The sequence below is a fragment of the Colletes latitarsis genome, chromosome 4 (genome assembly GCF_051014445.1).
Source record: "Colletes latitarsis isolate SP2378_abdomen chromosome 4, iyColLati1, whole genome shotgun sequence".
Lineage (NCBI taxonomy): Eukaryota > Metazoa > Arthropoda > Insecta > Hymenoptera > Colletidae > Colletes > Colletes latitarsis.
Window position 1 is genome coordinate 37720365 of NC_135137.1, and position 27969 is coordinate 37748333.

A 27969-nucleotide genomic window follows, 5' to 3' on the forward strand; every position below is an offset into this window, starting at 1 on the left:
TCTTTTATGTCGTTTATTTAGGACTGTCGGATTCGGTATATAAATTGGGAATTGAGGAACAATGTCTTCTGTGCGCGGAAACTACGGAAACGAAAGAATTCTGAGGCTCAACTGCCGTTCTAAACGATACTGTTCATAGCACTGAAAATACATATAAACATTAAATAATTAGGAGTTCTACAAAGATCGAAATTACATTGTAAGAAAAGTAGATTAGTCGTCCAACTCGTTCAGGAGTTATGATGCTACAAACATACGCATGAAATTAAGGGAATTTCACCTTCCTGGTCAGACACTGTATTTTCGGTAATGAATTTTTTTCTCGAAACTGCGTAGGATTTCGAGGGTATGTCTATTGACCAAAAATGTTTGCAATTGACTCTCGCAACCGAAAATAATTTTTCCAGAACAATTTGAAATTTTTTTTTTCGCTGAAAAATTTAGGCACCTATTCGAATTTTTTTCTCGAAAATACGTAGGATTTCGAGGGTATGTCTATTGACCAAAAATGTTTGCAATTGACCCTCGTAACCGAAAATAATTTTTTTAGAACAATTTGAAATTTTTTTTTTTCGCCGAAAAATTTAGGCACCTATTCGAATTTTTTTCTCGAAAATACGTAGGAATTGTAGGGTATGTCTATTGACCAAAAATAATTGAAATTGACCCCTGCAACCGAAAATAATTTTTCCAAAACGATTTGAAATTTTTTTTTTCCGACGAAAAATTTCACACATTCTCGAATTTTTTTCTAGAAAGTGGGTAGGATTTCGGGGGTATGTGTATTCACCAAAAATGGTTGTATTTGACCCCAGAATCTAGAAATAATTTTTTTAGAACGATTTAAAATTTTTTTTTTTCGCCGAAAAATTTAGGCACCTATTCAAATTTTTTTCTCGAAAATACGTAGGATTTCGAGGGTATGTCTATTGACCAAAAATGTTTGCAATTGACCCTCGCAACCGAAAATAATTTTTTTAGAACAATTTGAAATTTTTTTTTTTCGCCGAAAAATTTAGGCACCTATTCGAATTTTTTTCTCGAAAATACGTAGAAATTCGAGGGTATGTCTATTGACCAAAAATAATTGAAATTGACTCCTGCAACCGAAAATAATTTTTCCAAAACGATTTGAAATTTTTTTTTTTTTCGACGAAAAATTTCACACCTCGAATTTTTTTCTAGAAAGTGGGTAGGATTTCGGGGGTATGTGTATTCACCAAAAATGGTTGTATTTGACCCCAGAACCTAGAAATAATTTTTTTAGAACGATTTGAAATTTTTTTTTTCGCCGAAAAATTTAGGCACCTACCCCCCGAGAAGGTTCGACAAAGATACTCTGTTTATATCGTTAAATTTTAAGAGTCCGAATTATTGGGTCCGACCACACGCTTGTAACCATCCCTGATGTCCTTACTGCATCCTGAAACCTCGAATGAGGATATAAGATACAGCGATTCGATCTTCTAATAATACGTTAACGCGTCGATTCTCCGGAGAGATCAACGTTGCATTAGCGCGACAGCGATGATTTTCCGTTTCAAGCCCGTATAAACGAATGATGTATGAACTGCAGACCAATGTCACATTAGCGTGACAGCAACGATTTTCTATTTCAAATCCGTATAAACGGATGATGTATGAACTACGGACCAGCGTCGCATTAGCACGATGCGTTGTTCCTAGCGTTCCATTTACCCATTTAATACATTTTATTCCGAATCGAGGAACAATCCTCGTGTTTAATTTCTTTCTAAAGGCATTCGTCGGTGTTTTAATTCCGCAAAGCGAGGAAGCACTTAGTGCGTTTTCTCGTCGAGAAAGACGTTCTCTCAGGCACCCTGCCAGGCGACCTTTCGCCCCCGCTGATGTCAGAGAGTGCTTTAAAGCTCTCCCCCCCCGGATGCTAACCTTGATCTTCCGATTCCAACGTGCCCTTATCGATCATCCCGCTTCGCGTACGACGCTTCAGCGAATCTCTGCTCGTTTTCCAGGACGTTTCTCCGAAAGAATCTCGTAACCCGTTCGTCGTGGATTCTTTGCAACCTGGGCTCCCTTTCTGCTCGAGGCACCGTAAAGTTCGCGTTTCTTTGGGGGCTTCTGTTTGCCTAGAACGACCGAGGAACGAGTTTCACCTCGACCGCCTATTTATTCCGTTCTGGCGCGCCTCTGAATTCCTCTTCTTGCCCGCTAACGACTTACACGGAATTCGTGGTTCGACTCTGCCACGGGGATAACAGAGCACCAGGAGTCTCTTTCTCGATCTCGTGGATCCGTCGAGGGAAGTTTCCCCGCGGCGCTCGTTTTTTGCCAGGCTTTGTTCTCCCGATGCCCGACGACTGAGCGGTCCCGGATTCTTCTACCGACCGTTTAATGGCCGTTTTCTCGAATCGTTCGCGTTCCTCGGAAATTCATCGATCGACGATCGGGAACGGGCAAATGTTTCGATTCGTTCTCGAAATAAATTTAGCGTCAGTTTGAAACATTACAAACGAAGTGGAAGTCTTTGTTCCTTCGCTGAATTCCAGGAGCAGAACGCACGCAATTGTACTCGTCGTTTCGAATGCCATCAAGAACGACTGCCATTTTTCCTCTTCGAGAGGTTCCCATCGAGTTTAATGAATTTTCCAGTTTACCGAGAGCGCGTGCTTCGAAACTCACCCCCGTGACGAAGGGGAATGCAAAGCCTAGGGGCTCGTGCGTGGAAACTGCTTCGTTTAAAAAATAGTTACCACATATTTATGCTGATGAAAATTTAGAGACACGCGTACCGACTCTGATAAAGAAATTACAACGACCCAAGGTACAATACAAGCCTCCAAAAGTGGATTTAAACGATCTCGAAGCCGTCGCTGGTTCCGAGACGAATCTCGAGGCATCCTCGAGGATGCGTAGTGGTTGTAAAAAATGGCGGGCAACGCTATCCTGCGAGATCGTTGGAATACGTCGCAGGAACGCGACCCATTAATCGGCACGCTCGTCCGTAGCGAGTTCCATCGACTCTAGTAATCTGAAACACGAGGCTTTGTTCGCGGAGCATTACACAAAGCGGTATCGATTCGAGAGACAAGTTTCGCGTTGGCGTGTGTATGCGCGCACAGGATATCTCCGGAGAGTCTCGACCCGGTCAATTAGAGCAATTTAGGCGAGTGGAAAAAGGAAGGCTACGCACCGGGACCCTCGCAATGTAATTTCCGACCGCGAAACCGTTGTTCCATGAGCCAAATTCGACAACGAGCTCTCCCACGTAACCCTTCGTTCCGTTCCCTTTTGTGAAAAATTCGGACCACTCGAGGCTTGCGAATTTACAGAAAAGTTCGCGGAGATGGATGGTGCATCGAGCCATCCCAGCTTCTGTTTCCCCCCCTTTTTTTTAAATGCCTTTTTGCTTGGATTTGGGTGGTTTCGAGTTTTCAATGTTAAATATCCTCATCTCAGGTACGATCCAAGATCCAACAATTTTTCTACTCCATATTCTTCAAATCGTGCATTTACAAAAATATTGCACCACCGAATAATTCAGACCGGTGTTACACCGTGCAAAATTTCCCCGTACATTTTTCACCTTCGTTCTGAGCAGAGCTATAGTCTGACCCAGTTACCACAATCACGTCGCTACATCAAATCAAATTATACATCGCTTTCATTCATCATGTATTATTCGAATGAAATTCTCTCCGTCCCTGTCTTGGGTTCTCTGTCGGTGGCACGAAATAGGTCGCATATATCCACTCGGGTTTATTCGATAAATAACATCCGAATTAACACCAGCCCAGGTTACACGAGTCTGCAATTTCAATTTACAAAACTGCTTCTCCACTGTCTGCGTGTAAAGCTCGCGTCCTCGTTTCGTTTCCTCTTGGACGTCCTGAGCGGTGGATATCCTCTGTTTTCGTTTCCTCTTCGACTGTAAATTCGCTCTTCCGATCCCCCTTTGCTATGCAAAAATCCGAATCCTTTTTCCGTTTGCGTGCAGCTTTGTTAAATAAACCGCGCGACGACCACCAGTGTGTTTACACGGCGTATAGAACCGATATGCAGCCCCTACGATCGAATCAACCATCGGGAAATGCAAAATTATATTCGTTATACGCGAGTACCTCGGTTCCAGACTGGCTGGCTCGGGAAGTTCGATCGTCGATTCTACTATGGGATTCGTAATTGCGCGTTGGCTCTTCGAGGACAAACTCGGGAACAATAAACCACGGAAAAATGTTCCGACTTTCGAATTATATTTCTGTCAGACGAGTCGGAGCGACTGGTAGGCAAATGAATTATTAATTGAAGGATAAATAATTAACCTTAGTTCTTAAAAGAAGTTCATTTGTAGTTACTTTTGATAAATTTCAGACTGGAAATGCTTCGTCGTAAACGCGAGCATTTTTCGGAAACGATATCGAAGCGAATCGTTTCGACTGGCTTTTTAGGTCTAGCGTTAAAAGGATCGATAGTGTAAATATTTTCATTTTGCGAAGGCTAAGCATTAACATTGTGTACGTACGAGAATTCGCGAAAGCAAACATCGGGTTGAGTCACCGTGGTATCATGATCCACGGCACACAGGCTTTCTTCGGTTCGCCATAATTCAGAGAATAAATCGTGGATGGTTTACGTTCGTATAACATTTCCTCCTTCCTTTGTGCTTGAAATTTATTCTTCGAAGTATAGAAAATTATCTATTGTTGGATGTGACAGGAGAGTGGCTGGGAAAACGTAATTGTCGTGTAATCGAATAGAATATTGACGTTCCTCGTTTCGTACAATTAATTATGCGATTCTACGCGCAAATTTAATATATCTGTGAATATTGAATGTAGCAATATAATTGCAATTACTGCTGCAAATCCCCTATCGGAAACAAAACGGTCGAGTTATGCTAAACGTGTGTGACCCATTTGAATCGTGGCGATTATCGCCACGGGCAGAATCACATTAATTAATCGCGAAACGTTATCTTACGCGTGCTACCATCGTTTTAATTTTAATTTTATTTACTCGACAAACCATGTGCCGTGAAAATAATCCGTTGTTTTACCGATAACGTATCGAAACAGTGCACAGAAAAATTTCTCGAAGAACTGATTTTATCGTTCGAAGTCAACGGTGCATATTTACGTTAAAATGAATATTCAAGCAATAGAAGTTTGAGCGTTCGGAGGAACGGAGCTTCAGCTGTACTCATATATTTATCTTGTTCGTGGAGATAGTACCAGAAGCTGCATGAATTTCTGTTCGTTGCAAAGTCCATGAATTTCTAACGAATGGTAAACGTATCGATAGTTTACTATGCGGACCGCGACGTCTGGATCCCGGCGTGACTTCTCGGAAGCCACGACTCGTTTCGGAATAAGCTGACCAGAGATTCGACTTCAGATGACCCCGATTCTCCCTCTAGAGACCAGAAGATCCCTCTGTCGTTTGCGTCTCGTGATCGTCCTTGCACTGATTGGCCTCAGCTAGGAAGTGGAGCAACGTATAACGTAACGTAGCGACCGAAAACGGTTGCACCGGCTCCGCGAGTCTGCGATTCGAATTCCACGCCCATTGTACCCCCGCGGATCGTGTTAAAATTCGAGTCGATTCCAAGATCTCTAGTCTACGACACGATCTAAATTAGGAAAACTCGTTCCACGATCCATTGTCTTTGTTGATTTCCGGAATCGATGGACCTGTTTGCTCGAAGGAATCGATACAGAGACCGAGGACGCGTTCCTTTGGAACAATAGAAACTCCGGAGACCTCGTAAAGTCTGTAATGGAACTTTTTTTAAATGTATTTAAAATGGTTTGAAAAGCAGAAATTTATTGGGTCGAGTAATTCTCGGGTTCTCGGTGACTCTTCGTTTCCACTCTGTAGGAGATTCTTGCGGTTGTGTAATAAAATGGAATCGTTTGGTCGCTCGAAACGGGTGAAATCGCGACGCAAAATTACCGGAAAACGGGCGGGGACGGAGCTCTACCTTCGAACGTTAATTGGACCGTAACAACGAACCCTTTCAAGACGGCGGATAATTAAGCTCGCGTGTTAACCCGGCCCATTCGAACAACGGTGGCGATTGGATCACGAGTTCTCGCGAGAGCCGGATCTGTTAATAAATCTGGCTTTTCGGTGGCAGCTGCACGTTTCTGAAGCTTCGCTCGCGTGACCCTGTTGGAGGATGTCTCTTCCAAGTCTGTACACCACAGGGGAAACGGTGGCATACTTTATTTAAAAACTACACACAATTCATGGTGGACCTTTTAAAACGTTGTTCGTTGAACTCTGGCTAATAGGATCGTTACGAGTAGCTTGGTTTTAGTAAAGAGGCAATAGTTCGTTGTCCTGAGCAGCTGAAGGCAGTGAACGTCGTTTCAGCGATGGCTATAGCGTCCTGTGACATGTTTTAGCTCTTGGCGCACCGCTACTGGGGGATCTTAGACTCGGAATAACTAACCCTCTTTTCGTTATCCGAGTCGTAAAGAGACGGGTACGAGCGACCCTACAGATTCCAGTTGGCGTAAAGATCTTTTCTCTTTGGCCTCTTTGCTGCCAGGTTCTAACGCGAGTCTCGGATAATACCTTGAGCAGCTCGGGGACAAACGATCTTGCCATTGAAGATTTTAAGTAAGAAGATCAGGACCCATATTTTGGCAAAAGTAGCATCGATTTCTATATTAGAAGCATCTAGACTGTAGACCGTCTATTCTGGATGAAGCGAAACTAACTCCCACATAGAAAATTCCGAGTATTCGAGGATTATTCGAGTCAAGAGTTGTTCTTTGAATAAAGGCCAGAGTTTCGAGGGTCTTCTGAACCATATATTTGCGATGCTCTTTGAAAATAACTCGCGGATCCCTTTGTGCGTGCCGTGGATAAAACCTTACCATTCATTCTATAAGGAGAATCGTGTGATGCATTCATCCTCGTGCATCTCATTACATCACACTTATCTATATTGAATGCAAGCTCGTTCTCTCGACCCCAAGTGCTTAAAGTGTCAAGATCTGCTCGCGAAGTACGATTCTGCCCGTACAGCGTTCTTTCATGGCGATTTTTACACGTGGAAAACTAAGTAACGTTTTGAAAGACCTTAGCCAGTACCAGCAGATTGTTCGAACGGTCGTCCAAAGCAAAACCCGCTACGTAATCGTCACCGATAAGTCCTAATAGCACATTCACGACGAATGTACAACAATTATTGGCTCTGTCTCGCGGAGTTACGAACCAGTCTTGTTTAAATCGCGTGCCCCTGTAGGCGCGAGAGACTGAAAGACCTGTCTCGGCTCACGCCGTGATAAGGACCAGTCCCTCGAGTCCATGTTCGTAGGACGAGTTTCGAGCACGAAAAACGCGCCTCGTTTTGCTAGCACGAGTTATATATTAGAGAGTAAGAACCCAGGCGTCTGCCTTACGTAAGTTCTAACAGAACAACGTCACATTGGACGGTCCGACGTAATTTTGCCTTTTTGTCCGCGCGAAAGCGTTCGCCGCAGTGACGATAATTCGTCAAGGATCGATCGTTAAACTCTCCTCGAGACGATAAAAAAGGACGGTTTGTCGAATGGTGAATCGAGAACCGGTTTGGCGAACGGGCCAGCACGTGCCGGATGACGAGGCGCGCTCGTCTCGAACGAGGAACGACGTTGCCCCTCTTCCCAATTCATTTCGTCGTCCCTTTCGCGGTCGAAGCAGACACCCTGCGTTGAATAACCCATGCACCGGGTCGCGTCTTTGTTGCAAATAAGCGTCCGCGGGGCCGTAGACCAACGTGGACCGCTCGTCGCGTAAGGTGAATCGCTTCGAAGATGAAGAAGCGGCGGTTACGGACTAAGGAGCGGACCGAAAAGGCTCCTGCGAGCGTGTGTTGGTTGTGTGTCGAGCTGCGGGGGCGAGACAATCCGCCCACATCGTTGGCCGAGCCGTTCGTCTTCTCGGTCCGTATACTGCGCACCTTCGTCCCACCCTTATCGTACGTCTTCGCGTCGAGGCGGAGATTAAAAGCTTCGTGGAAATCGGGGAACTTAACTAAGAGTAACGCTCCTCCGCTCGTCGAGTCTCAAAGAGTAGACGTACTTTGTCGCTTGGAGGTCTTTTTTCACCTACCAAGCATCGTCTATTCTCTTTGGTGGAATATTTGTTTCATAACTGTACAGAGTGTAATTGTTGTTCCAGAGCTCTATCGATTGACCAGGGTATGTTACTGACTCCCAACATGGGAAGGCCATAGTTTCTTTTCAGTGCTGCTATTGGTACCTCTGCTGCGAGTCGGTAACACGATAAAGCAGTTCCCTATAATATTTCACGACCTACAGTAGGTATACACTTGCCTATAACTGGTAATGCAGGTTCCTTGCAACCAGCAGCTGATAAAATGAAAATTGCAGTTGCGTACCGACGATCAGGAACTCGTATTTTGGAAATAATTGTTATTGCCTGGAGCACGGGTAGTTTACGGCCATATATTACCCACTGCCAGACGAAACGAATCTTCGTTGCCTATTGCCGCCCACGCATAACGTTACAAACAGAATTCGTTACTCGCAGAAATTGGATTTCATTCATCGACGAACCGAATGGGAATTTCATCTGTATCGGAGCGTCGAAATTCATAATGTTGATGCGAAGCAGAAACGCAAGGTATACCTAGCCACGTACTCGCGATCCCAGATCAGTTTCCGCGGGGTTGCGCAATGGTGCCTCTTCTTCGTTACGCGTAATCCACGCAGACGAGCTAATTAACTGCAATTAGCGAGCGCTCGCGTTGCATCGCCCGGCCTCGAGTTTCTGGCTGCCCCTCCTCCCCCGCGTTTACTTTTATGACTGCCGCGAAAAATTCCGTGCATGCCCCCTTAGTTTTCCCTCAATTCTCTTCGTAATTTTTCCCCCAGAAAATTGGGCTGAAGATCGTGTTCTGAATATCGAAAACAGTTCGTCAGATTGCAAAATATAATTCTTATATTTTAGTTTCAAGTAAATAAACCTCGAATCCTAAAATCTTTTTCGAATTCCTGGAACATTCGTGTTCGCAGAAGCATCGTTTTGTTCAAGATAATGATTTCTCTTGGTATGAAATAGTTGCAAGAACGACGCGTCGGAACGTATTGCGGCGTGTTCGTCCGTGTTAATTTTAATTTATCGTGCTCTCCCGCGGCTGCAGCCTCTCCCTTTACGCCCGACGGTATTTCAAGAAAATTAATGCGACCGTCCAACCACGGTCGCGTCGATCTCGTTAGCGGGTCGCGAAGGTGCCGTGGGGGATATTAATGGTATTAAAAATGTGCGAGTAACCGCGATTCGTTATTCGTTCGCGGCTACGCGAACCTGTCCGCGAGCTCGCATTGTCTCGCGACGTCTCATTCTCTCATTACCCCAGGAAACCGGCGGCCATTCTCGAAGGCGTCGCGGAAGGAGTTCGAGAACGTATCGATCCCTCACGAGGCACGATTCACAACGGGGGATTTATCTCCGGGGCACCGTGTGTGTTTACGAGCTCGATCTCGAATTAAAATCTCGCGGCGGATGTAAATTTGCCTCCACTCGATCTGCGGAGCTGTCGATTTTCCTCCACAGAAGGATATAGAAACAAATATATCGTTGATTTTGGAATCGAAAAAGGCGAAGCTTCCATCCCTTTGGCTACCGATCGGACGTTGTTCTCGCTGGGCGAGAAGATAAACGTTTTCGGGGAACAATTCGTGCTACGGGAAGGTTACCTTTAGGGGCATTAACGTTAAGTTGCATCGCTTCGATGGAAGCATCGTTAACTTTCGCCGCGATAACGGTGCAACGCGGAAACTTTCAGCGCATTAGGTTTTATCGCGTAGCGAGAATAACGATGATTCCGGTCGAAAATCGCTGCACAGAGGGAAACGGTGTTTTCTAAAGCGATAAGTGCTTCGGGAGTCGGCATTCAACGGCGACGGGGTCGTATAGAGAAAAAATATTTGCAAGGGAGCACCGGCAAGGTTTTCTGATTCGCGGCTGAGAGGTGCACGCACCGCGTCGAGGTTGACCCACATTTCGCCTAAAGCCTCGCTTCTCGAGCACCATCACCTGGTTCCTACGTCATGTGCTGCACCAGCCTGTGCCCGTACGTTTGTGCGCGGCGATACTGCAAGTGGATAAAGAAAAAACGAAACGCAGCCTGCGTCGAGAGCAATCGTCCCTCGCGTATACACGGATCGCGAAAGGGGTTGCAAACCGACAGAAAAAAGTAGATTTTTCCCGTTCACTCGCAACTGGTACGCGTCTAGTTCGATAACTTTGCAGCGATCTACGACATTGTCGACGAACGAAAGAGTATTCGCGTGTAATGCATCGATTTTAAAAAAGATTTAGAATCCAGCGGGTGTTCGAGATTCTGCAGTCCAACCGGTGTTCCTATTTTGTAGGCTGGAGGTGTGTACAGAGGAAGAAAAAGAAGGCAAATTTGTCGTTCGCAGTCTCTGTGTGTGCTTAGGTGCGTCAATGTTTAGCGTGTTAGCTTTAGGCGTGTTAACACTACTACTCAAATGCGTTGACTTCAAGTATTGGTTCGCGGACGTCGACTTTCGTACGAGTTTTAATATGTTTTGAATATTCTTTCGTAATTATAGATGACAGAATTATTTTCTAGCGACGTTGACCTCGATTATTGCACGATGGCTTCTGCCTCGTTCGTTGCATTCCCAGCCCTTATTTTCGCGAGCAATCTGACGCGGCTTCGATGAGAATTTAACGTTTGTTTGCGCTTGGAAATCGAACGTTCGTAAACCGAGATTTGCCTGAATCGAAAAAAGTTTTTTCTCCTGTTTAACGTCGCCGTTCTCAGAAGTTGGTAACACGATAGGAGGTTGTCGAAGTCGCAGGAACGATCGTTGTAATTCAATGCGCGCCCGAAGACATTTAAACCGCAACGATTCCGTTCCGGTCGAACTTCTTTTCACGATGCTCATCGTTAATACATTGGCGATCATTTTTATTATTTTTTCCTTTTCTTTTTAAATTGAAGTACAGTCGTTAATTACAGTTAGATGCTCGATCCCTAGCCTTCCTTTGAAACCAATCGTGTATCGGTTACGGGCGCGTTAAGCGATCCGTTTCGATGGCCACCGACGTTATTCGACGCTTCCGCAAGAGTGTCTCGATACGTCGCGACGCGAATTGTTTCGAGCGCCCGTCGTGCTGGAAAGTTCTTTGTGTATCCTCGAATGGGTAAACTGGAAAATGGAGAGATCGTCTCTCGACGAAATTTCGATTGTCCGAGCTAACGATCCATTTCGAAGAAACGAAAATCTCGAATAATTCCAAGCACCGTCCAGAGATCCCACGGTACTATTTTTTTAAATATTCTAAGGGACGAGACCGAATCGGTGAATAATTGGTGGGGCAAGAAGCCGCGAGGACGGATCGTTCTGAAATATAAATTTCATCCTGATTTCCTCGGCTATCCTTTTATCCTTTGCTCCTCTCGGCGAAAGAAAAGTCGATCGATTATGCATACAAGCGGAAAGGAAGATATTACGGAAGCCCGCGTGGATCGTCTTTCGTACGGTTCTGATGTCGCGGCGGCAGGCTTTTTATTTCTTCCGGGTTGTCGGGCCACCAGGAAGTCTCGCTGAATTGGTAATTTTCCACGAAATTGATTTCCACCGCTAGAAAAATTGCCCCGCGAATTACGCAAATTGCGCGATATTTCTCCTGTACATACTGTGCACCTCGTGTACCTCTTTAAACAATTCGTATTTGTTTTTTTAAATATCCTTCATTTTCTCTATTATTCCTGTGGGCTTGGTAAAGAACACTCGCGCAGAACTAGAATTTGGGATTTAAAAATGGCACTTTCTGTACTTTTATACTTAAGATAAAAATATATAAAAAGATTTTAGCTTTGTAGGGTGAAGAACCGTAGTTTCCACCCAGAAGCGATAAATATCTACGTAGCATTTAGTAAAACGCGTCCGATAAATTTGTTTAGCAGCCGTTTACCGATGCAAAGGCCAGAGTATATAGACACGGGGAGCGATTCGCGTAAATTCGAGCGTTCGTTCGACGGATTTTTACGCAAATAATCAGGAGGCAATCAAAGCCCGGTTCGCGTTGCCAATTAAAAAGTCAATTATCCCCGGGCGATCTATGACGCGCATCAATATTTTCCCCGTCCACGTCCGCTTGTCCCACCGGAAGCCCTTGGAATCCTCGCGATCCCGTTAGAAAACACGCGTTTCCACTCCTCGCTTAGGGGAACGATTTTCGATTAAGTTTTTCCTTGGCGTGATCGCGAGCGCTGGCCACCGGGACGAAAAAAAAAAGTAAAACACGCCGTGGAAACGTGGTACGGCCATTTCCCGATTCGCGGGGGCCTCGCGGCTCGTTCTTTTCCGCCTTTTGCGCGGTTAACCGTTCAATTCTGTCGACCTACATTTCGCCTCGCAACACTCCGATACTCGGAACGGGTATTAAGCGTCGACTAACAAGGGAGAAAAGTTCTTTAGCTGCTCTCAAAGGATTCCTGGTCGCCTTGATATCCCTAGGTACAAACATTGCGGCTAGATATACTCGCGTTCGATCCTTTGTTCGATCCATCCTCGCCAGCTTGGATCAAATTAGCAGGAACCAGGAAGGATTAAGAAGATTACCGATTCCCTGCATCCGTTTAAATTTCAAAGTCCCGAGTTTGTCAGGACAAAACGTGAACCCTTTGCGTTTGGAAACATTCTTAGGGAACTGAAGGGCTCGTATAACGATGAGTGTTCGTCAGGAAAATAATTGCAGCTATTAACCAGTTTACAGATTCTCGTTGACTATTTTGCTTCCAAACGTCTGTGTACTAAAACAGCTAGTTTAGTCGGTCCACGCAAACCAAACACTGCACGTTATAGTCTCGATGTCGGTTTATGTGTGCAGTCACTCGAAACGGTCTACGTACAACACACACTGTACGTTATGGACAATACGAAAGTTTCGATAATCCTATGGGTATTAAATTGTATGCTTGTTTGCGCGCCTGAGTGCTTCCAACGTTCCATACTTCATGGCCGCTTTTCAGCCGGACTCTGCCGCAGCGAAAGGGTTAATAGGGTCCCCATAGCCAAGCTTTATACCGTACATAGTTAGGCTATCTATTCTCCATAACGATACTTCCGGTTTATATATCGCTACTCCATATTTTAAACAAGAGTAGAACAAGAGGTTCGAAGTAAAATTACATTTTTATTTATTTGGTTCATATTTTTAGCCCATTGTTCTGGGTTACTGTGCAAAAGATTGGTAGTAGAACCATAAACATTTAGCTATTGTCTGGAGCGAGAAACGTACGGGAAAGCTGTACCAATTTTCCGCCATAAATCACTAATTCGGTTACGGGCTCTCGTTACAGCCTCGAGAAATCGAGCAGAAGCCACAGTTTCGCGCATCTCGTAGATCGAAGATCTGTCACCATAAATAACGTCACGGCACGTGGTCTCGAAGTACGAGCTAGGTAATCGAGAGAACAACTCCGTGAACCCGATTCGACCCATCGAAGTACACGGTTTTGTCTATCGACAGGTCGAACGTGCACCAACGATGTCCTCGTCTGTTGTTGGCGATGCGACCGAACGTCACGCGCAACCTGCCATTTTTCGGACGTTTCTGCTCCTCGAACATCTAAAATTACTATCTAAAATTACTATTTTCCAATACATGGAAAAACTTATTATTTCTCTCGTTCGCGGTGCAATTCGAACGTCGAATAAATTTCTGGGAATGAAAACTGTCGCAGCGACGAGGGTGATCAAGAACCGGTCATCGCGTTTAAACGACCACCGTTGATCGTCTTCGTCGATATTAATTTCTACCCGGAAACCAAGTGCCTTTATCGCTGGCTAATTATCAGATCTTGCTAGGAAGCTCTAAAATGGTAATTGGAGTTTCTCTAATTGCTGCCGGGGAAAATGACTTTAACGGAAAGCACCGCAAGCTCGGATGAATTGTGATTTCAGCGGCGGTTATGGAACGCGACAATTGTCGGGATCTTTGATATTTATTTTATTTATTTATTCACAGGATTAAATATCCATTAATACAGAAGAGTATATTCCAAAATGGGTCCAACCAATGCGCAGTAAAGTAACCTTAGTGTGTTCGTATCATCGAAAAGTCTACCAGTTCTACGAACGAGATATAAAATGTCGAAGCAAATTTATTTCTATACGGATCGCATCGCGCGCGTTAGACGAGCAATTTAATTGAAACTATCAGTTCGTTTCCGATTGATGAGCCTCCGAAGTGGGACGCGAATCGAAACGACGCGCGTCAGAGTTATTAATAAATACGGGGGAAGGAAGAAAAAAGAAAAAAATATACGTAGAATATTAAATTCAGTCGAGTAGCCTCGATCGATAGCGTTCGTAAATTGTATCTGCCCGTGGCTTCCGTTACATATTCCCGGGCGCCGGACGCGGAAACGTAGGGACGCGAGAATACGCTTCCCCGAACGAATTCACGTGAAAGAACAAAAATCCCCCATCCTGCGGCCGACGGCTTCAATGAAATCCCGGTCGGATACGATAGCTGAACTTTCTGCCCGAAAAACGTACCGCGAAATGCAGACCGGCGAGTTTTAATAGGCGGAGGGCTACTCAGCGCATTTCCGGAGTTCTCATTGTTCGAGGCCTTCTGGTCCCGGGGTAGCTCTGCAAACCAGTAATCTGTCAGACGTTCGTGCCATACGGGAACCGGGATTTCGATGTGTGTATCCACCTCTCCTTTCTACCGACTTTTCGAACATTTCTCCAATATTTTTGTCTCGAGTCGGATATGCAAAAGCATAAAAAGACAGTTTACGTACCAGAAGGATCCACAAACGATGCCTCCCCGATGCTCAAATTCATTTCTCGAAACTCAATTATCCCGATCAATGGTAACATCCAATAACATTTTAAGAACATAATGGATTCCTGTTATTTCCTACTTTCGGGTACACGAGTTCCTCGTTAGCCAATTTTGCGTATTACCGCGCTGATGCAAAGCAGATACAATTGACCTTTGTACAAAATGTAACAATAGTGTAAATGAAACAGATATTTAATTGAATTTGTTTGCTTCTCTATGAATTCTAGTTACCCTATTTTTTAACTAATATAAATTTCAAATAAAACGCTTAAAAGCGTTTGGAAGCTGCTGGTAACAAAATTGAAATACAGTTCGGTGTGCATGCATTTACTGTCTGAAAATGGAACAGAAAGGACGAGGTATCGCGCCGTGACCAGAGAGCCGTTTCGATATTAAACAAGCGCCCGGTACAACTTTCCCAATCTTCATTTTTCTCCGCGGGGAACCAGAAGTTTCCCGAGCGCGGGATGTGTCCTCGTTCGCTGGGAAACTTATTCTTACGCGCCTCGTCCAATTTCGATATTAAACGGGCCACGTTACGATCTCCTGTTTCTAAATACGAGAAAAGTGGTTACGATTTTTATCCGTTTTAAACGTTCCAGCAACCAGACGCGTGCTCGTGCTCGTCCTCTTGCGCAATCGACCGTCTCGATTTGCTTTCTTCTCAAACTCTGAACGTCCGCAATTTCAGTCCTTGCCAACTGGCCATCTCTCTTACCTAATGCAACGCTGAGATTATGTTGTATTCGATGCACCGATAACCACATAGTCGAGGCTCCCGTACGCTCTTGACCCTATAATTCTCGAGTTATTAAAAAGTCGGGAAGCATTGTGCGTCCAGTTTCTGAGAAATAAATTTTCCGGGACGACGGTTCGGAAAGTGCATTTGCTGGAACGTTTTCCCATTGAGAATTATGTTTTCCGACAGTCCTTTGTTCGCGGGCAGCGCACGTAACACGGCGTTAACAATGAATCCGTTGCAATTAAGATGCGACGCGGGTTTTCGGGCCAGCGAACCGACCGAGCAAGCCTCCGCCACGGTTTCCGAGCATCTCGCGTATCAAGGAAGGTTGAGGAGAATCGGAAGCCGTTGCGGCGACGCACGAGATCCGCCTAATCGCGTTAGGGTTCCTAACCAGAAGAACCATTTCTAAGTAGCTTCAAGGTTTTCCCGATAACGCGCCATCCACTTCGATCGCGACGCTTCGTTCGCCAGTCGTTGAGGTACCCAGAGCTTTTGGGGAAACATTTTTTTAAAACAGGGTAAACTGGTTCCCCGCAAATTATAACAATTAGGACAATTTCTGTCGTGGAATTTCACTGATTCACTCTTCGTTAACAGGGTATGTACTTAATGGTCTGATCATCGAAATGCTACTTTGTTCTCAATTATTTCACATAGAGCATCATCGAACACTTTATGGCCCTTATAATCGTTATTTTCTGTTTATTTAATCTCATGTATAAATAAATTTCTAGCCTTTGCGCGTTTAATAGGAATTCCTTGGAGAAAGAATGAGCTATCGAGATCGATCGAACGGGCAGAGAATTGTTAATTGGGCGACAGCAATCGAGAAGGCGGCGGATCGCGAAACTGGCACCGGAAAGTTATTACTTAATGTATATTCGAGTGCGCGGCGTCGATCCTAAATTGCTCGCGATAGGCGGCGAGGCAAGTCGCGTTAAAATCTCGAAAGCTTGCTCACCGTGCGCTTTTAAATTGCTCCCTGTGTCGCTGTCGCGCTCGCGATTCAACCCTGTAACCGAAAAAGCACCCTATAATGCTCACCTGAGATCCATCAGTGTTAACGAACCTTTTACGCGGTCGCTAGTAGCTGCTAGTGACGCCTTTCGTCGCGACGCTATCTCGTGGCTGGTACTCGGCGAAATGCCCTCGAACGCAACGTCTATTTTAACGAATTAACTCGAGAACTTTTCGATGCCCGATTATGTCGAGATCAAAGAACATTTCGTAAGAATTTCACCGCGGTGGGAAACGCTGTCGCAGCCATCTGGCAAACATCGTATCGTCTAAATTAATATTGTAATCGAGTTATCCAATTTCCATGCGCTCTGAAAACTAGGGGACGCGACGAAGTTGGCGCGAATAACTACCCCCGGCGACGAATTGGTAGAAACGGGACATCCTTCGTAACAAAGTTTCTCGAAGTGGGATGAGATGACCCCTGGAGGATCGTTTTACGAACCCAAGGTGGTACCGAGAACATTTTTAACCCCCTGTCTCCTATAACATCGAGCCAGACTCATGGTTCCCGTTGCAGATAACGCGAGAAAGCCCTATTCGTGGTGAAACTACGTTATGTGTTTTACTGTTTAACCCGAGAACTCTTTGGGGAGGGTGAAAGAACGTTCACAGAGCTGGAGACGTTAATTTTCTTAAAGAAAAACTCTCTTTTATAATCGTAAGGCTACTCATTCAAATGTATTCTTTTTCGTGACCATTCCCTGTATACAAATTTAAATTAATTTTCAATTAAATAAATAATTTATGATCCAGTTTTATCGCACACCAGTCGTACGATCGATAGGAATTGCTGAAACTTCCTTGGGTATATAGCGTCAAAGTAAATGTGCAAATAAACATAGAAGACAGGATAAATTATAATAGTTTATATACTCGTCAGATAGGGGATGAAATGCCCTTTAAAATGAGCGTTTGTACGAGGCGATAGCTTTATTAGTTCCGGAGATATGGGGATTTTAATTTCAAGTCGATGTGGTGGCTAGTTCCGGAGATAGCGTTTGTTTACATTCTTACTACGGCCTTGTCAAGGTCGTTGACCGGCACGTGCTCGTAGTAACTAGGTCACGAGTCACGTACGAGAAAGAGAGGTCCGACGCGACGCGTCAGACGGAGACAGAGATAGTCGAATTAAGAAAAATTACCTTTTACATAAATTACGATATCTCCGTAACGGGAAGTCCGATCGACAAAAACCAAAAACCATTTTAAAGGGGAGGCTTTACCGCTTCTAATAGTGGCTCAATCATAGATAAAATACTAGTAGTTTCGAAACTGCACGCATCTAAAGTTTTAGTACTTTTAATAAGCGTTGTTAGACTGTTCAAAGACAGTGGAAACTGTAAATTCTCTCCTGTCGTCTTTGCTATACATATATTTCCTATTTACATTGGAAGCTAACTAATAAATCATGTCGGATGAACGGTCGTGGTAGGTTTAGCGTTAAATTTATGGATCATCGGAACGTCTTCTAATTTTGAGAGGGTGACAGATGGGTATCGTCTGTTGCGTAATGCGTCGAATATGCTGTTATTACGATTTAGGTCCTAATTGTCCCGTTAGAGATACCTCGCGCATGCCTTCTTCGCGGAGAATGGCAGAATCGAGAGGGAAATTTGCATAGTTACTCAATTTCCTCCCTGCTATTACCTGAGATTGTCACTCAGCGTTAACTTAATCCGATTCTAGGTGTTCAGGCTTCTCGGGATTAGATCTGTCGCGAAAGATCTCCGGCTTTAAATAGACCTTCTTCCGATACAGAGATTGCTTCTGAATTAACATCCAACCGGCGCAAAGTCGTTCCCGGTCGTCTGCGAGCGACTGAAACCGGACGCGCGGCTTTTAATCGATGATCCCCTAAAGACGAGCGGTTTTATCGCGCAAGGGTAAGCTCACCGCCGTCTCCTCGGATCTCTTTCGTTCGTCAAAAGGCCTTCCAGAGTCAAAAGACGCCTATTTATTCCGACCGCGAGGCGCTCCTTTTCGAGCGAATCTTCGCTTTTCATCGGTTACTCCTCGCTACTCGCGACGTCAAATTAATTGGCCGCTCAGGGTCCTCTCCCTGGCTGTCACCGATGTCCCTATTCCCAATCAACCCTCTTCGAAACTCTAAAACGTCTCTAGTCATTTTATACTTTGATCGAGTAATTCTAATTTCATTTTAAAGTCCATTCGTATCGCGATAGTGGCCGTTTTGTTTATCTAATCTATATCACACGATAGTTACCTAGGATTAAAAGGTGGAATTGATCGTCGTGGAACTCGCACTCGGAAGTTTAGATAAATCTTTTTTCCCCATCAACGCGGAGGATTTATTTCACGTTGGCCTTGCGGGACCAATTTATTTGGCGCCGTGTATACGTGGCCTAGTTTTCTCAGACGCCACTGGAAGCGTATCTAGCGACCACCTCGTTGCGTGTTTCCCCGTAGGAAACAGTCGACCGTAGTATGCGAACCGTGAAGAGACTTGCTCGGAGACGCGTTCTGGGCGCATTCTTATGGCGGTGTAGAACTTCGTGTCACCTACAGGACCGTCAAGCTATAGTCGTGAGAAACCGACAGCTCGTTGACACCTCTTACTTTCCTGCCACGAACCAGATATCCTTCGAATTCTCAGACCCTTTCAGAGATGCCAGATTCAGCACCCGGTGCCCTACTCACACATACCAGATCACGCGTACGTGAGCTCGTAGAGTTTCGGAAAGTCGACAAAGGCAAACTGACACATGCCTTCTTTCTCGATTATTCCGAAGCTGCCCGAAGAAATTTCGGACCACCTCGTGGGGGTCGAGAAAGAAAGGCTCACATATGCCGGAATCTCGACTGACCAGGTATTTTTACTTGCCTTTCATAGAGTTCATTACTGAACTCTGCAAATTACTCCAGGTTTCTATTTGCCTCTGATGACCTCTGATGACCAGTGCTGACAAAAGTACAGAACTCCCAACAACTTTTTACACCATACAGCGACTGTTAGTGATTGTTCCTGATTACTGCTTGTCTCTGCTGGACTCTGCTGACCATCGCTTATATTTCTGACAACCTATAACGATTACTACTAACTTCTGCTAACCTCTGTTGGTCTTTGCTGATCTCTGTCAGCGTGTGCTCGTCTCTGCTGAACTTTCGTGGCCTCTGCTGAACGCTACTGACCACTGCAGGTATTTCTGATAATGTATAACGATTAATGCTTACTACTGCATGCCCCTACAAGTCTCTGCTTGCCTTTGCAGGTTTCTGCTTGCCCGTGCATGCCTTTGCTGGCCTCTGCTGAACACTGCTGACCACCCCTGATGCTTCTGACATCGTATAACAATTACTACATGCTACTGTTCGCACCTGCTGATCTCTGTTTGCCACTGCATGCCTCTGCTCGTCTCTGCTGACTGCTACTGACCACCTCTGATGCTTCTGACAACATATAACGCTTACTACTTGCTACTATTCGCCCCTGGTGATCTCTGCTTCCCACTGCTGGCCTCTGCTGACCACCGCTTATATTTCTGGCAACGTACAACGATTACTACGACTCCTGCCTTCCTCTGATAACCCCTGTCAGCGTCACCTGGCCTAAGCTGGCCTCTGCTGACCGCTGCTGACCACTGCTGACCACCGTTTATATTTCTGGCAACGTACAACGATTACTACTGGCTACTGCCACCCTCTGCTGACCTCTGCCAACATCTCCCGACGTCAGCTGACCATCGCTGACCATCGCTGACCATTGCTGACACGACGTAACATAATATAATATGTTTATATGTATTAAAGTGTTGTATAATGTAAATCTATGGCAATAAATGATATAATTTCAAAGAATTCTATGTGTTCCCATCATTTTTACCCTTCTTTTCCTATCGAAATCATTCCCCTAGTTATAAGACACTCCGAATCTTTTAAAATTTTCTAAGTTCCCCGGAAAGATTTCAAATTTCCCGCCGCCAGGAATTTTTGCGAATTCCTGGAAATGACGTCATTTCCAAGAATTCCTGAAAATTCGGAATCCCTGAAACTTACCGGAGTCCCTGAAACTTCTCGGAATCCCTGAAATTTCCAAGAAATTTCAGGCAGCGGAAAAGATCCCGGCCTGAATTTTTCGGCAAAAATTTTAAAAAGCCGTTACGTAATATTACGTAATATTACATAATGTTACGTAATATTACGTAATTTTTGCCGAATTATTCCGGCCGCGAGAAATTTTTAAGAGCTATTACGTAATGTTACGTAATATTATATAATGTTACGTAATATTACGTAACGGCTTTTTAAAATTTTTGCCGAAAAATTCAGGCCGGAATCTTTTCCGCTGCCTGAAACTTCTTGGAAATTTCAGGGATTCCGAGAAGTTTCAGGGATCCGAGAATTTTCAGGAAATCTTAGAAATGACGTCATTTCTATTTGGAGAGGGATAGAGGGGTAAAAAATGATGAGAATACATAGAATTCTTTGAAATTATATCATTTATTGCCATAGATGTACATTATACAAAACTTTAATACATATAAACATATTATATTGTATTACATCATGTCGCAAGTTGTCAGCAACGGTCAGCAGTGGTCAGCGATGGTCAGCTGACGTCGGGAGATGTTGGCAGAGGCCAGCTTAGGTCGGGAGATGCTGGCAGAGGTCAGCAGAGGCCGGCAGTAGTCAGTAGTAATCGTTGAACGTTGCCAGAAATATAAGCGGTGGTCAGCAGTGGTCAGCAGCGGTCAGCAGAGGCCAACGGAGGCCAGCAGAGGCATGCAGAGGCAATTATAGTCCAGCAGGGGCAAGCAGTAACAAGTAGTAATCGTTATACGTTGTCGGAAGCATCAGGGGTGGTCAGCTGTGGTCAGCAGAGGCTAGCAGTGGCAAGCAGTGGCAAGCAGAGTCCAGCAGGGGCAGGCAGTAGCAAGTTGTAATCGTTATACGTTGTCAGAAGTATCAGGAGTGGTCAGTAGTGGTCAGCAGAGTCCAGCGGAGGCAGGCAGAAGTCAGTAGTAATCGTCATACGTTGTCAGAAATATAAGCGGTGGTCAGCAGAGGCCAGCAGAGGCTGGGAGAGGCTAACAGTAGCCAGTCGTAATCGTTACACGTTGTCAGAAGTAACAGGAGTGGTCAGCAGCGGTCAGCAGAGGCCAGCGGAGGCTGGCAGACGTCAGTAGTACTCGTTATACGTTGTCAGAAATTCCAGGAGTGGTCAGCAGCGGTCAACAGTGGCTGGGAGAGACCTGTTGAAAGGTGGTCGGATATTAGTTCTTCAAGAGCGAGAAGGGAAGTGTGAGCCTTGAAGTGAAGGTGGTCCGAAATTACTTCTGGCAACTTCGGAGAATCGAGAAAGAGGGCATGCGTCATTTTGCCTTTGTCGGGTTTCCGAAACTCCACGAGCTCACATACGCGTGATCTGACATAGTGTGAGAGTGCACCTTCGGTGCCTTTCTGGCATCTCTGGACCCTTTTTCATCAACCACGTCTTTTTCAACGACCCGTCGATCAGCTGCGCCATTATGCAATCGTTTGCACCGACCCGTCCACACCAAAGAAACGCATCGTCAGATTCTTTTTCAATTTTTCATAACCAGAGACGGTAAAATTATTTTTTGCCGCAACGTACCTGCATTTAACAAGTAAAGACACTGCCAGTCGCCAATGTTGTGGTATTCGTCCGCGAAAGGTTAAATTTGGGAAAGTTCGCAGAATTTTTCTCGCGTATTATTCAACGAGTCTCTTTCCTCTTCCTCGCGAAATGTACAGTGCTGTTGCATGTACGCGGTCAGCGTTGTTTTCACTTTCTTACGATACGAAACCGCGACGACATTCTTTATTTGGTATAGCGCGCCTCCGGGCCGACGAGTACGTTTTCCAGCGATTCCAGAAACTGGTTCCCCGACTTTTACTGCCACCGGCGGAATAAACATTCGACCGTAGAAAGAAGACGCCTCGAACGAAACTCGCGATTTTCGTTACGGTCGTCTCGATTCTGCGTGGGTGGCGATTGGGATTAACGTCACGATTAGAGAATCTGCGTATAGATTGGCATAGCTCAATTGGCAGCGCGATTGCTTGGCAACGAGAAGCTCCGAGAAGCTTTACGATCCCATTGATGTCACTGCTACGCCTCAGGTTCAATCTAGAAACTAGGACGTGTGACGTAGCTCTCTTTTTTTTTAGCGAAGAATGATCTCTTTTTGCCCCTTGCTTCTGGTACAAAAAAAATGGAATGAATTTGTAAAGGAATAGTATCTCTTTAAGACGCTTTGAAAATTTAGGTTGGAGGTGGAACTGTCGAAATGCAACGCCGATAAAATCGATGTACCATGATTCCACAAAAGCTTCCACATTCTTGAAACGTGAAACGTTGTAGGATGAGGTGGAAAACGGTGGAAAACGGTGGAAAATCCGTGGGAAACGTCTCGTCAGTGGCGAACGACCGTAAAAGAGTTAAGAGGTGATGGGTAACAGTGACAGAGAGGCGCCTCGACTTTCAGTTATGTAAAACGTTTCGCCGCTTCAGCGCCTAAACACGATAATAGCCGGGTTCGCGATCGCGTTCGCTGCACCGTCGATGCATGACGTGCATCCTGCACGGATTCATCGGCTGCCAGCGTCCTCGAGTTATCTGAAATTGAATAATCGCGCTCCCGTTAACTACCCCGATGCCGCTTCTTCCTTTTTTCCCCCGTAACCCTCCGGTTCGTCCTCGTTCAATCTTGCTTTCTCGGCCGGGGAACCGAGGATCGCTTTCAGACATTTACCGAAAGAGTGCTTTCGACCAAGATGGAGGCTACTGGAGTGCTGGTTAAATAATTCCCTCGAATTGGGTTACCGCGATCGAGCTTAAATTATTTAACCGCGATACCCGAACCCGAACTAATACGCGTAGAATTTTAAACGCGACTTCAAACTCGTAATCAACGATCCAGAATGAAACTCCAAATATCGACGTTCATGGAAATTTAAAAATCTGACTTAAGATTCCTAATTATTTATAAAAAAAATATATTTTTTGGCGACCTGAAAAACATTTAACTCGTCTTCCTCTCGCGTGTCTTATTTCACACGTAACCGGGCGTTTCTCGTCGAGAGAGTGACCCAGTTAATGGGATCCAACCCTTCGCGGAGGGTTGCTGGGATCCAAAAGTCGTGTATCGTCTTATCTAATGCCCACGCTTCGAAACGTCCGTCCACACAGGCCTGGAAAAATATTGTTTCACCGGAATCAACGAAACTCGAGCGACGACAGAGCGAATGAATAATTTCGTATGTTCTTGCGGCGAAACGGCAACGTTAAACACGTCGGTTGCTCGAACGCCAAAGAGAGCCATGTTAAATTTGTATTGGGCCGAGTATTTGAATTGCACGCGGGTGTCGTTCGATTGTTTTCACCTGTTGACACGGATGCTCGTCGCTGCAAAGCACAGTGCTCGGTTTATTCGGTTTCATCGGCGATGACTTCGATTCGAAACGACCACGATTCTCCCTGGTGCTCGAATCCACATGTTCTTCAAAAACTGCTCTAAATAATTCTCGACAACAATGTCTACCACTTGCATGTAGATGCAGGAGGGATTACTCTGCATGGAAGGTGACTGTAATCGTTAAAATTGTTCTCGAGAAACGTTATCGTCCTCGTGCGTTTAGCTTCTGTTGCGTGTCTATCGCGACGACGCCACCTTAACGATTCCCGGTGCGATTTTAACAGGCTGTTGCGCAAGCACACTGACTCGCGAAAACAGAGGAGGATTACGCAAACGACAGGGGCATTTTCGTCCTTCGATGCGAGCGAACATTGCTTTGAAAGGTGAAATCCGATGCCTGGAAACGCACGCCTGGCTATGCCTATGTAGTTGGCACGCGCGGCTCGCTACGTCGCGGAATAATTAACGACTTTCGCGCACGACGCGCCGATTAAAGCGGACAAATCGAGGCTGATTTTACTTTCACGCGAATTACGAAACGGCCTGGTACGCCTAGACGATCTTAACCCCGTCGATACGGAGTTTGGTCGCGAATACTTATCGGGACGCTTCGGTTCGAAGTTACCGGGGCTCTTAATCGCGTCTGTTGCACCAAACTCCGGGTGCTAGAGGCCATAATCCACAGTTATCAGCCCTCTTCGCGTTCTCGAGAACGTACCAAGACCCGATTAGGCCAGCAGTTACAAGCTCCCGTGGATTTACGTTACGTCGATTGCTATTGAAGGCGAGTTAGCAAGACGCTCGAACCGCACGTGTAGACATTTCTAAAAAATAACACGTGCCAATGTTTCCAGTCTTTGTCACCGTGGTTGTCATTGGTATCGAAGGGGTTGATGCATCGAGAACCTCGAACGACGTCGCGCAACCCCGAAATCCGATTGCGCATTCTACGGTCGCGCGAAGCTCGCTTTGAAAATCTGACGAAGCGACTGGCAAACGCACGTGCGCGTCTCGCGACTCGCGAACACCTAACTCGTAACTTTCCATTTGACATCGTCGAATCGATCCTCCTTGAGCTAACGCTGGTGGTTTTATGACAAGTGTTTCGAGCAGAGTTTGTAAGGAAATATTCTTAATCTTGCGTGCTTCTGATTTCTCTGTAACTCCTATCGTTTCCATCCGATTTACGTGAAACTTCGCGTATCAGATCTAGAACCTGCTATAAAGTTCGAAGCTTCGATTCGACCGTGGCAAAAATATAATGCTTTAACGCGAGCCTTGGTCGTCCGTCACGCTCGACGAGGAAATAGTCATTACGTCTGTTGGCACTCGAGCGGGACACTAGTGGCTGAAGAATCGCTGGTTAGAGCGAGTACGACGGCGTAGAATGCTCGTTTCCAAATCAGTGAATTCCGAGGAAACGCGCGACCGTTTAAGGCAAACCGAGTACGGAGGAATGCGCGCGTACACAGTCGGGGAGTGTAACGAGCTTGCTTTAACGTAGAGACCAGCGAGAGAAATAAGAAACACGTGTTTTGACGCAGAATTCTACGCTTCATTAAATATACAAGGCAACGCGCTGGAAATTGTCATCTTGATTTACATCGAGAGAGAGAGAGAGAGAGAGAGATAGATCGGATAAAATTTCCAAAGGGGTGCAGAGAGGAATCGAACGAGACCTTTCTAACGAGTCTCGAATTACGAAAATCGAGTCGCGGATGGCCTTCGAATCGAACGCATACAACGTTTCATCGGCGATTTTCATCGAGTTTCCTTGCATCGATCGCTCCGTAAATTTACTTTAGGATCCTCGAGCATCCTTGTGTATCTTTCTTGTTTGAACGATCCCGCGAGAAACGTCGCCGATTCCTGGTCGGCGCGAAAAGAAAGCGCGTGTTATGAAACTTTTATGCAGGGCAGAGAGCAGTAACGTCGAAAGTAGCAACGTACCCCCCTCCTACGGATAATATTGCCGGTGTTTTCTCGCTGGCGGATCGCAGAGAGAGTCTCGCGCGAAAACAGTCTCGGATTAGAATTTTAAATGGCACCGGGTCCGTATCGACGATCCGTGAAAGCGGGGATTAAGATGCAACCGGGAACTTCCGGCATCCCCGCCGACGAAACTTCCTAATGGCTCTTTTACGAACTTGCCAGATGTCGATAGATCTCGCGAAGTTCACACTTAACCAGGCTCCATGGCGTTCCTATTTTTCGCCGGCTCCTCGGTAATTACCTTGATGGCCTTTTGTCACCGTTCCAGCGAGCTTTCTCGCGGCCCATTAGCATCTTCCGCGAGAACAATTCCACCCTTGTATATCGTTCGACGGGGTCTTTGGAGGTGTAGTTGATCGTTTGCTAACGATCGGAAATGAAACATTACAGATTCAGGCTCGAGTCGAGGCGCTGATCGATCGAGCCATCGAAGACGTCTCGGTGTCTTGATAAATGTCTTCTTACTGCTAAATGTTTCATGACGGATAAGACCGGAGTTTTATTATCATTCGTTTATTAACGGGAATAAACTACATAAGGAACTACAAATGTGAATTTTACATAGTCAAACATTATCAAAACAATACGTTGCAAGGATAATTTTAGACTTTCTGATGATTCGATCATATCAGTTTTAGCGTGTACAAAATTTGCATGACTAATCATTCTATTTACACAATTCTGCGATCCAAACGTTCTGCGGTAACTTTTAGAATGAAATAGAAAGTGATTTCTCAGATATCTTGATGATACATACAAACAATTGAGTAATCATTGCGTTTAACACCTTGACTAAACGTTAATTTCCAATCAAGAAAAATAAACGCAGACCCAATACAAAAGGCTACAAAACTAAATGCCACGGTAATCGTTAGATTTAAGGGGGGAGTCCCATGTGAGACCTCAAAAAAATCGATTTTTTTTTTATTTCATTTTTTGAAAGTATATATATTTAAGAATGTACTGTTAAATTTTGAGAGCAAAATGTCAAGTATTGTGGATTATGGAGCATTTTTTGTATAGCCCTCGCGGTGATTACCGGATTAATCGTTTTTTCAAAAAATATTTTGAAACCAATATACGAAGAACTATCGTCTAACGATTTGTTAGAAAGGTGGTTTGGTGCGAACACATAAAATAATGAAAGTTTCAATTCGTGCGTTTGGTATTTAACACCAAAACATTTATTTTGCGGAAAAAAAATTTTGGAAATTTGTACACACTGTGCAGCTTGTATTTTCAATGAAGGCTTCCGAACTTTATTAAAAATAATGGACAATATGGGTGTGTAAATTGGTCCACAAGTTATGCAGCTTGCGAAAAAACAGGACGAGGAACGTATGTACAAGGCCAACCGTCGTTGATCTGATACTTCGAAAGAGGCTAGAACAGCTCGTAAGGATGAAAGAATAGAGCGGGATGATAAATTCGAGAAAGCCGAAGGAATTCTGTATGGAGCTGGAATTGATTAGTATTGTAAACTTACAATACAATGCAACAATTTGTAAGAAATGACTCTTCAAACTTTAAACGCGTTTTTCTCGAAACGTTATTTTCTTAACTGGCGTTCATAAAATCTCAAAAACTACACATTCAATTGCTTTGAAATTTTTACACGTTGTTCCACATATTAATAGTTCTCGCCCGAACCAAAATCAAATTGTTATAACGAGTTTATCATATCTTTTTTATTAAAAAGTTGCAAAAGAAACGACGAAATTTTGCAATTTTTACTTTAAGCTTCCGCCATTTTGTTAACTTGCAATATAAATTAATTATTTTGGTTCGGGCGATAACTGTAAACCTACCGAATAAAAATCTTTTTGATTTTTCTGATTCGGTCGTTATTGAGAGCAGTAATCACGTACGCCAGTGTTTAAACGCATGTTTACTGCGGACGTGATAACAACATTAAAAGTTAATAAAAACTAATAGAAAAATTATCTTGTATTCCCAAAGGACAGCTAAGTAAGCTGCAAAAAA

At 44.8% G+C, this 27969-nt stretch overlaps 1 protein-coding gene and 1 long non-coding RNA gene across 18 annotated transcripts in view; both read left to right on the forward strand.

The window, feature by feature from the left end:
- The window catches only part of LOC143341438 (uncharacterized), a 228404-nt gene that overhangs the window by 98401 nt on the left and 102034 nt on the right, over window positions 1-27969 (forward strand). The gene's annotated exons all lie outside the window — the stretch shown is intronic.
- LOC143340935 (uncharacterized) lies at window positions 15073-20011 on the forward strand. The gene is made up of 3 exons (XR_013079525.1): window positions 15073-17670; window positions 17705-19755; window positions 19828-20011. It is a non-coding gene; the product is annotated as an uncharacterized LOC143340935 (long non-coding RNA).